This window comes from Lepidochelys olivacea, assembly GCF_965140295.1.
Source record: "Lepidochelys olivacea isolate rLepOli2 genome assembly, chromosome: 1".
In the NCBI taxonomy this organism is placed as follows: Eukaryota; Metazoa; Chordata; order Testudines; family Cheloniidae; genus Lepidochelys; species Lepidochelys olivacea.
The window spans coordinates 300,855,180-300,865,862 of record NC_140411.1 but is presented as its reverse complement, the minus strand read 5'-3'; the positions used below and the strand labels follow the sequence as shown (position 1 = coordinate 300,865,862).

At 46.8% G+C, this 10,683-nt stretch overlaps 1 protein-coding gene across 21 annotated transcripts in view; it reads left to right on the top strand.

Annotated features, from left to right (window-relative positions):
• Positions 1 to 3,151: 3,151 nt before the first annotated feature.
• The window catches only part of NRCAM (neuronal cell adhesion molecule), a 280,578-nt gene continuing 273,046 nt past the window's right edge, over positions 3,152 to 10,683 (top strand). For all 21 annotated transcript variants that reach the window (XR_014713314.1, XR_014713315.1, XM_084641215.1 and 18 more), the window contains exon 1: positions 3,152 to 3,267. The gene's annotated coding sequence lies outside the window, so the exon portion shown is untranslated. The remainder of the gene's footprint in view (positions 3,268 to 10,683) is intronic.

Here is a 10,683-nt window from a genome sequence, read left to right as displayed (position 1 = left end):
TAGGCTACCTTGGCAGTTATCCCCTTATTTGTGTGATGAATTAATAAAGAATGCATGAATGTGAAGCAACAATGACTTTATTGCCTCTGCAAGCGGTGATCAAAGGGAGGAGGGGAGGGTGGTTAGCTTACAGGGAAGTAGAGTGAACCAAAGAGCGGGGGGTTTCATTAAGGAGAAACAAACAGAACTTTTACACCGTAGCCTGGCCAGTCATGAAACTGGTTTTCAAAGCTTCTCTGATGCGCACTACGCCCTCCTGTGCTCTTCTAACCGCCCTGGTGTCTGGCTGCGCGTAACCAGTGTCCAGGCAATTTGCCTCAACCTCCCACCCCACCATAAATGTCTTCCCCTTACTCTCACAGATATTGTGGAGTGCACAGCAAGCAGTAATAACAGTGGGAATATTGGTTTCGCTGAGGTCTAAGCGAGTCAGTAAACTGCGCCAGCGCGCCTTTAAACGTCCAAATGCACATTCTACCACCATTCTGCACTTGCTCAGCCTGTAGTTGAACAGCTCCTGACTACTGTCCAGGCTGCCTGTGTATGGCTTCATGAGCCATGGCATTAAGGGGTAGGCTGGGTCCCCAAGGATAACTATAGGCATTTCAACATCCCCCAATGGTTATTTTCTGGTCTAGGAATAAAGTCCCTTCCTGCAGCTTTTGAAACAGACCAGAGTTCCTGAAGATGCAAGCGTCATGTACCTTTCTCGGCCATCCCACGTTGATGTTGGTGAAACGTCCATTGTGATCCACCAGTGCTTGCAGCACTATTGAAAAGTATCCCTTGCGGTTTATGTACTCGCCGGCTTTGTGCTCTGGTGCCAAGAAAGGGATATGGGTTCCATCTATGGCCCCACCACAGTTAGGGAATCCCATTGCAGCAAAGCCATCCACTATGATCTGCATGTTTCCCAGTGTCACTACCCTTGATATCAGCAGATCTTTGATTGTGTTGGCTACTTGCATCACAGCAGCCCCCCACAGTAGATTTACCCACTCCAAATTGATTCCCAATTGACCGGTAGCTGTCTGGCATTGCAAGCTTCCAGAGGGCTATTGCCACTCGCTTATGAACTGTGAGGGCTGCTCTCATCTTGGTTTCATGCGCTTCAGGGCAGGGGAAAGCAAGTCACAAAGTTCCACGAAAGTGCCCTCATGCATGTGAAATTTTCGCAGCCACTGGGAATAGTCCCAGACTCGCAACACTATGCGATCCCCCCAGTCTGTGCTTGTTTCCCGGGCCCAGAATCGGCATTCCACCACCTGAACCTGCCCCATTAGCACCATGATGCCCGCATTGCCAGGGCCCGTGCTTTGAGAGAAGTCTGTGTCCATGTCCTCATCACTCTCGTCACCGCGGTGATGTCACCTACTCGCCCTGTTTCGCTTTGCCAGGTTCTGGTGCTGCATATACCACTAGACAATGTGCATGGTGTTTAATGAGCTCCTAATTGCCAAAGTGATCTGAGCAGGCTCCATGCTTGCCGTGGTATGGCGTCTGCACAGAAAAAAGGCGCGTAACGATTATCTGCCGTTGCCCTGATGGAGGGAGGGGTGACTGATGACATGGCTTACAGGGTTGGCTTACAGGGAATTAAAATCAACGAAGCGGGTGGCTTTACATCAAGAAGAAACAAAAACAACTGTCATACAGAATGGCCCCCTCAAGGATTGAACTCAAAACCCTAGGTTTAGCAGGTGAATGCTCAACCCACTAAGCTATACTTCCCTCTAGTATTTCAGGCAGGATTGAATCTCCATTAAAGTTTTCAAGGTGCCCCTGACAGACCTAACCAAAACCATTGTCAGCTGTTGATTTCAAGGGCGGGGGGAGCAAATAAATACAAAACAAATCTGGTCTATTTCTTGTTTTGATCCACTCCATCTATCTTTTACATCTTTGGCTGGCAGCAGACAGTGCGGTAGGACTGCAAGCCACTCACATCTCCTAGCTGCTCGGCAGAAGATGGTGCAATAGGACTGCTAGCTGTCCTCATCTCCTGCTTGCTCACCATAAGGTGGTACAATAGGACTGCCTGCAGGACTAAAGAGAATGACCTGGTAGAGTCACTCCTAATTTAGTCCCTGGGCCCAGGTCTGCCCAGGCGCTCCTGACCGACCTTACCAAGGCGGCCAGGAGCACCTCGGACACAATGAGGATGGTTTTCAGGCCTATTGCACCGTCTGCTGCCACCAGGCAATGGGTTGCTGCTGCTGTGTAGCAATGCAGTACCACGTCTGCCAGCACCCAGGAGACATACGGTGACAGTGAGCTGAGCGGGCTCCATGCTTGCCATGGTATGGCGTCTGCACAGGTAACTCAGGAAAAAAGGCGTGAAATGATTGTCTGCCATTGCTTTCACGGAGGGAGGGAGGCAAGGAGGGCCTGATGACATGTACCAAGAACCACCCGCGACAATGTTTTTTGCCGCATCAGGCATCAGGATCTCAACCCAGAATTCCACTGGGCGGCGGAGACTGCGGGAACTGTGGGATAGCCACCCACAGTGCAATGCTCTGGAAGTCAACTAGCCTCGGTACTGTGGAAGCACTCAGCCGAGCTAATGCACGAAGAGCATTTTGTGTGGGGACACACACAATCCACTGTATAAAAACGATTTCTAAAAAACCGACTGCTATACATTCGACCTAATTTCGTAGTGTAGACATATAAGAAAAGGCGGTTTGGTTTATTCTTTACTAAACACTGGGGGACGGACTAGTCTGTTTAGAAAAAAAAAATGTTTCAGGTGGAATAGCCCCTCCCCCCAATGTGGGAAATCCTTGTAGCAGCGGTAGATGTCTAGGGTCACCTTTCCTTAGCGCACACGCCTAGGATACGAGTGGCTGTTCTCCGTCTCGCGGGCTGTGACAAGTGGCCGGGACAATTGTATTCACGTATCTGCGCTGCACAACCTCCTGAGCCGAGGCGCGCGCACCGTGGCATTAACGAGCCCAGGCGCCCGGGGCGCGCCGCCTCCCCCCCGGCCAGGTGTGCGGGGCAGAGCAGCAGCTCGCCGCCGGCCGCTGCCGTCTGTCCGGCGGGCGCGCGCGCGCGCGCTCCCAGCCTGCTCAGCTCCCTCCAGGCGGGCGGGCGCGCGCCCCGCAGCACTGTCGGGGGCGGTGGGGAGGGGATAGGCTCGGGAGCGCGCCTGCCGGCGCGCTTTGCTCCAGCCTGCCGAGCGGGGAGGAGGGCCAGGGGCTCGCCGCGGGAGGTGCGCGCCGTACCACCACCCCGAGCCGGGCAGCGGGGCCGCAGCCACCCGTGAGTACCGTCAGCGGGGGGAGCCTGGGGAGAGGCCGCCGCCTCGCCGGGCCCTGTGGCAGCGGGGAGAGGTGGCGCCGCTGCAGCGCCGGGCATGGGGAACGCGCGACCCTCCGCCTCCCGGTGTCCTGCGCCGGCTGCCCCCAAATGCCCAGGCAGCCCGGCGGGCGCGCGCCCAGCTGGACCGCCCCGCCCCCGCCGGGGCTGTGCAGGGCGGGGGCCGGCGGGCACGGAGGGGTCTGCTGGAGCCTTGCTCCGGGGCGGCTGGCGGGCGAGGCCGGCGTCCAGTCCCCCAGGGTTTGTGTGCGCGTGAGCAAGGCACCTGCATGGGTGTGCGGTGGCCCCGGGCTGTGTAGGGAGCTGTTTATACACCCACCTCCAGGGACGTGCGCACAGGCGTGTGTGTGTTTCCCTATCGGCGCGCTGCCCGCCGCCCCGGGGTGGGGGTGCCTGTGTGGCTCCCCTGCCTGGCCCTGGCCAGGCTCCTTCCCGCCGGGGCAGCGCTACAGGGGCGGGCTGGGAGGGCTGCCTGGTGCCGGGGCACGGTCTGCCAGCGGCAGGTGGCTGGAGCTGCCTGGGGGCCGGTGTGCGGTGCTCAGTTGGGTGCATGCGGGGGCAGCCTGACCGTGCCGACGCCCGCACTGATGCTGAGACTGGGAGAGTCTCTCCCATCCCTGCTGCCCCCGCCCGGCCACGGCCGGAGACGCTGCGCGCGTCGCGCTCCGTCTCCGCGGACCGGGATCCAGCCCCGCCGGGCTGGCCTCGCACGCGGCGCGCTCCGCTGAGCCGGGGAGGTCGCCATTTCACGCGCAGAGCAGGGGGCAACAGGCTGCCTGCTTGGCGGGGCGCCCGCTTCCCCTGCCTCCCGCAGGCCGCCTTTTCGCACCCTTGCACGTAAGTGGGTTGCAAATGCGCAACGGCGAAGGGAAGGAGCTGCCTCCCTTGGCTCAGGCAGGCCGCTGTAGCTGCTGCCCTGTCCTCCCACCCACGCCACCCGGCCCCCTCCTCCTCCTCTCCTCCTCCCCTCCTCCTCCTGTCTCCCTGGCAATACACGGAAGGAGCTGTCTATGCTGAAGTAGCAAACTGCATGGGATTAGGGTTGAAGAGTCCCCTGCACGCTGTTAAACGCTTTTCCTGTCCCTAGAGCAGTTTTCTCATGAGTACTGGACCTATTGCTGGGGGATCATTCGCTGCTACTAAAGCATTAGTGAATTATCATTAGTGCTGTTTTTTCTTTTTAGCTGTATCCTGTTATACAGACAGGTTTCAGAGTAACAGCCGTGTTAGTCTGTATTCGCAAAAAGAAAAGGAGGACTTGTGGCACCTTAGAGACTAACCAATTTATTTGAGCATGAGCTTTCGTGAGCATGAAGTGAGCTGTAGCTCATGAAAGCTTATGCTCAAATACATTGGTTAGTCTCTAAGGTGCCACAAGTCCTCCTTTTCGTTATACAGACGGCCATTCGACCAGCACAATCTAGTTTAATTTGAAACCTGTCAAATGTATCATTGTAGTTTGGGAGTGTACAATGTATTTAGTAGAACCATTTTATTTTTAACCCAAAGATGCCTTTCGGCATTTTCCTTGTGGTTAAATTTATATGCACATACCGGGAAATACAGTATACTGTATGGTTGCAACAACTTAACAGTACATAGATACTGCGGTGTTCATCTGCACCTTTTCTCTGCTTCTTCCCTTTTAATGGTAACTGGCAGAAAATGAACATAAAGTCGGTGTGGCAAAAGTATTTACCTGTTAGTTAAAAAGTAATAATTAACCTGACCTTGATCTGCTACTATACCATCAAGCACAAAAGGTTATTTTTGAAGCGTTGAATGTATTTCAATCAAGGGCTTATAGTTCAATAGTAAGTTATATCTGATTATCAGGAAAAATCACAAGACTTCCAAGCTGTTAAAAATTTAAGACGATATTGTGCTTCTGTCAAATCGCCAGCGCTGATCCCTATTGGCCATCCGATTAAGAAAGGTAGTGCAAAACGTTTCTTTGGTGTTTGTATTGTGAGGTAAAGAACATAACAATAGTGTGAGACTGTAGTTTGGGAGTCTAATACTGTTAGGGATGTGAATTTTTCTGCTTATGTAGCGTCCAATTTTGCACTCTTTACTCGGACAAAACCTTTTGATTGAGGCAGTGAAGATTAGCACTTTCACTGGTGTTCCCATTCTTCAGCCTTGTAGTATTTCCGTTGCTTTGCTGTTTAGACTCAAATTAAAAATGTGTTTAGTACATAGTGTGGAACAGTGGATAAAAGTTTAAAACCTAATCCTGCACTCATTGAAGTCAATGGTAAAACTTCCATTAATTCCAGTAGCCATATGATCAACTTCTTCATCTTTTCCAGTTGTTTGACATAATTAACATTACACTTTAAAACTGAAATTGATAGGGCTAGGCGCAGAGCTGGGCATTACTCAGTGTCATTTGGCCTCATTTTAGATTTCAGTTCTCCAGATGTGCTGAGAGAAAAGTCTCAAACTTTGGTCAACAAATATCTATAAATATGTGAGCTGAAAAATGGAAGAAATTGTTCAGATGGTACAATATTGATATAAAAATTTATTTGAAAACCAATTTGCAGGGGCAACAGACATTCTATTTTTAATTCAAACTATTTTATCTCTTATATTTCCATGTATTTGAGGTAGGTTATATTATAAGCATTTCAGGGAAATCTATATGCAATTAGTTGATGGCTGTACTCATTTTAAAATGTTTAATTACTGAGCAAATGACTTAAATGGTTAAACAAGTGAATATTTTTAATACAAATTACAACAAAAACAAATATTTGAAGTCAGAAATGTCTGAAATTATATCTAATCTATGATGTAAAATTAATGTAAATATAGGATTTTTTTTTATGCTGAGGCCATTGAAATAAAATATTACCAGTTGGGAGAATATATGGGGAAAGAGTCTGATGCCCTTACTATGCAGTTAGTCTCACTGACCTCAATGGGAATACTGGCAAAATAAGAGAACACTCCTTGTGAGTAAGGGCATCAGAATCTGACCATTACTTAGCATGCTTTTTCTCTAGTGTGGAAAAGATTGTCTAACTGATATTAATTCTGTTGTTGTTAGAGAGAAGGGTTGTAAGAGAGAAAAGGATAATGGTGTAAACATTCAGGTGGGTGTTTACTACTTTGCTGGTGCTGCTAGTTAGATCCTGCTGTGTTGGGGTATTGCCTTCTACTGTGGACTCTGCAAAGATGACAGCATAAGCTTTAACTACAAGATTATAATTGTTCAGCAGAGTTAATGGGAGAGCGACAGCATCACCCTAATTCACCTGTTTTATTGGTGTGCAGGATTGAAATTTCAATTCAACAAAGGTGATGATTTTTTTTTTTATCCAAAGAAGTGAATCTCTACAGTTACTATTTGAATATAAGAAATACTGAGTCCTAAAAAGGCTAACTGGCCTATTACACAGATTAAACTACAGAATAAATATCAAAAAGCAACGCTAAATAAATCTGTTTTGCATATATGTAGCTACATAGTTTCCCCAAATCACCTTGAATTGAGATATTATTTACCCTATGTTTTTCTTGGCTGTCAGATAACAAAGCCAAACACAATTGAAGCCGACATTGTTATTAAGTGGCATTAGGACAGGCTGGTAATAGTTCTTATTGCATGTATGTTTATGTTCTGTTTTATGTACAGAGCAGGAAAGAAATGGAAAGTAACACTGAAAAATGCATATCCTAGGAGTGTAAACTGAGGGAATGAAGTAGCAGGTCATCTGCTCTGCAATATGCAGTGGATCTGATATTGCCTTCTTGAGTGGTCTGATAGCATGTAGAAAATTCAGTATATTTTCTTTATAGTGATGATTTGCTGAATTTTAAGATAGCAAGCAAATAGTGCCTATTGTGTGTTAACATTAAAGATATTGTCACTTTATGTATACATGTTTGATTAATATTGTAAATTGTACTATTCCTACTATAATTTAAAAGATGTTCTGAGCTTCAGTACATTGTTCTTTAAGGTTGAAATGATGCTCCCTAAGTTTCATCATACTGTTTGTTGATCAGGAAAGCATAGTTGCAAGCTAGCTATATTGCATTCTTCTGAGCCACTGAAGGCTGGCTGAGCTTTTCAGTTATTTACCTCAATAGAAAACTGAAAGAAAAAAAAGAAGTGAACAAAGGAGGTCTGTTTTGCCTGTCCCACTTGCTGGGTTGTTGTCTTTGCCCTTTTCAGTGAAGGAGTGGGTATAGTTGGGTCAGAGTTGAAGAACACTAGAAAAGGAATTCAGCTCTCATGTCGGAATTTGAATGATAGCTTAGTTTAAGTGCAGAGTGCGTTTGTATGAAGTGAAAAATTTTGTATTTCTGGAAGCTATAAGTGACAGATGGTGGTGGACCAACAGAAAGAGTGCGCTACATAGTATAGCTAGAAATGTGTTCAGTCCCTGATTAAAATGCTCAGTAAAAGTAGAGTTATCTGATGAGATTTTTAAGATTGTTGGTAGTGATGCTAGACACTGTGCAACACTAGACATTTGATTGTGTAAATTAAGGGCAAGCCCTTGCAGCTGGCATACAGTCAGATTTACTCGTCTAGTCTAACTGCATTGCAAATATTCGTCTTGACCACTCTTCAGCTTTCCTCTTGTAGTGCTTGTTGAATACATATAGAAATGTTCATCTGGATCTTTTGTTACTTCCTGCGTTGTTTCAGTTTTGAAATGGTTCAATTCATAATGTGATTACAGCTTTCTCCTTGTTAACTTTTAGTATGAAGCATAACAGCTTGAATTATAAAATCTTCCTGTAAGAGCTCACAGTACCCTTTTTCTTCTTTGAGCAACTATACTTAGTATTTGATCCAAATCTCTGTGCAAAAAATAAAAAAAGTCAAATGAGGAAAAAGAACAGTTCAGAAATAGACGTGATAATTTTAAAAAACAGCCGCATTAAAAAAGAGTTTGCCTTTCAAATTGTCAGTTAAACAAGACACAATTAAGGCTAACTTGGCTTCTCTTCTGTTTTTTTTATAAATCTAAACATAAGATCTCTGAATTTTGGTGAGGCATAAGGAAGAATAAGTTAGCCCTAATTAGGTGTTGTTTGCCTGCACCATTAAAATATACTGAGACCTTTTTATTTCAGCTATTTCTAAATACAATTATTGCTGTAGTTTAATTTTTGCCTTAGAATAAATAGAGTTGATCTGTAACTTAATTGCTGGATACATTAATACCACTGACCTGTATTCAGGTCCTCAATTTAGACAATGTCCCCAAATATGAATATATTAATTTTAAAACATAATTATCCCAGAAAGGGGTTACCAAGATGCTTATAAAAATTAGCGTGCCATGATTTTTCACTATTATAACAATTGTTTCTCATTTTCCCGTCCCCCTCAATATCTCGCCATTCCTGTTTGTTGTCATCCATGCTGTTTTTTTAATTTAGATTGTAAAATACTCTGGGAAGGGACCTGTCTTTTCTTTTTTTTAAAGTGGTCAGTAAGATGCCGTTTACACCAATATGAAGATCAGCAAAACATTTTTTTAGCAAAAACATCAATAAAGAGACATTTAATGGTTTAAATGCATTACATTGATTGAAGAAAAAATCAAAATTTGCTACAGGGTTTGGACAGACTAAGGTACAGTATATGACCAGTAGATGCACAAATTAACTTCACACAACGTTTTGTGACCGAGAACTCAATGGTAGTGTGTTAACTCACCTGTAAGGATGAATCATTTAACAGAAGGCACTGAGTGATGACAACCTCTTCTCCTGCTATTCTCACTGGGGATATTACTGTAGTATGGAAAGTGTATGTGGAAAGGAAAGGCTGTAGAAGTTGGTGGATAGAGAGCAACATCTATTATGTGAAAGGCTGTCATGTAAATGAAAGGGTCAAGGGCAAAAAGTATTGGAGACTTGAATAGAAAGTAGCAATGAAAGTGAGAGAATTGAGAATAAAATACGTAAGAGATTTGAGGAGAAAGGACAATAGTTTTTGATGGAGCATTGAGAGTTGAATGGATTGAAGAAGAATGTACACTTTTGGAAACCAATTGGCATGTAAAATTGTGGTATGAATTGGAGAAACAGTGGAAAAGATAGCTAATGAAGGTAAAAGTGAAAAATAGAATAGATCAGGAGGAAAGGTAGAATCCTCAGAAAGAAGTTCAGAAGCAGAAAAGATTAGTTACTTGGGAGAAGAACAGTAAAAGGAATAGAAAGTAGAAAGAGAATTGCTTAGGTATTGGCAGATTTTCAGTTCAGTTATATGGGGCATTACCAGTGCTTAAAACAGGTCATTTAAAGGTTAACAGTGCATGTTCCTATCATTTCCCTGAGAGTACAATCTGTCAGTTAAAAAAGGGCTGTTAAAAGATGTTTGTAATAATTTAATGCAGCTATTATCCCCTCTGGAAAGGCTGGTAACTCTGGTGGCTGGAGTAGCACATAGTGTAAGTTAGACCAGTGGTTTTCAAACTGCGGGTCGTGACCCAGTACTGGGTCGCAGGATGTAAGGCACTGGGTCATGGTGGCTCTGGTCAGCATTGCCGACTGGGTCATTAAAAGTCCTGTCGGAAGTGCTACCCGGCTAAGGGAGGCTAATCCCTACCTGTTATGATGCCACGCTGCGCCCTGGAAGTGGCCAGCAGCAGGTGTGGCTCGTAGGCAGCAGGGGCTATGGGGCTCTGCACCGTGCCCCAAGCACCGGCTGCGCTCTCCCATTGGCTGGTTCCTGGCCAATGGGATCTGGGGGGGGGGTGGCACTGACTGCAGGCGAGAGCCGCGTGGAGCCACTTGTGCGCCTCCACCTAGGAGCCGGAACTGCTGCTGGCCACTTCTGGGGTGCAGCGTGGTCTGCAGTGCCAGGACAGGTAGGAAGACTGCCTTAGTACCCCTGCTGTGCCAGGAGGCCCCCGAGGTAAGCCCACACCCCAATCCTCTGCCCCAGCCCTGAGCTTCTGAAACCCGGAGCCCCTTCCTGCACCCCAAACCCCTCATCCCCGGCCCCACCCCAGAACCTGCACGCCATCCCCCCAACCCTGCCCAGCATCTTCTCCCACACCCTGAACCCCTCATTCCTGACCCCAGCCCTGAGCCTCTCCCACACCCCAAACCCCTCATCCCCAGCTCTGTTGCGTCTCGGACATCAACAATTTTCTTCAAATGGGTCACCAGAAAAAAAGTTTGAAAATGACTGATTTAGACAGTCCCATGTGCTGTCCAGACTCTCCACAGCACTATGTGTGGCCCTGGTCCTGATGCTCTTTTTCCTGCCCCAGCACACTCCTTGGCTAGTTGAGCTTGAGAGGGGGTATTTGGAAGGACAGCCTGCTGCTGTTATCCTCAATTGCTGTATTGGCTGATACTTCCCCATCCAGAGCTGGGACT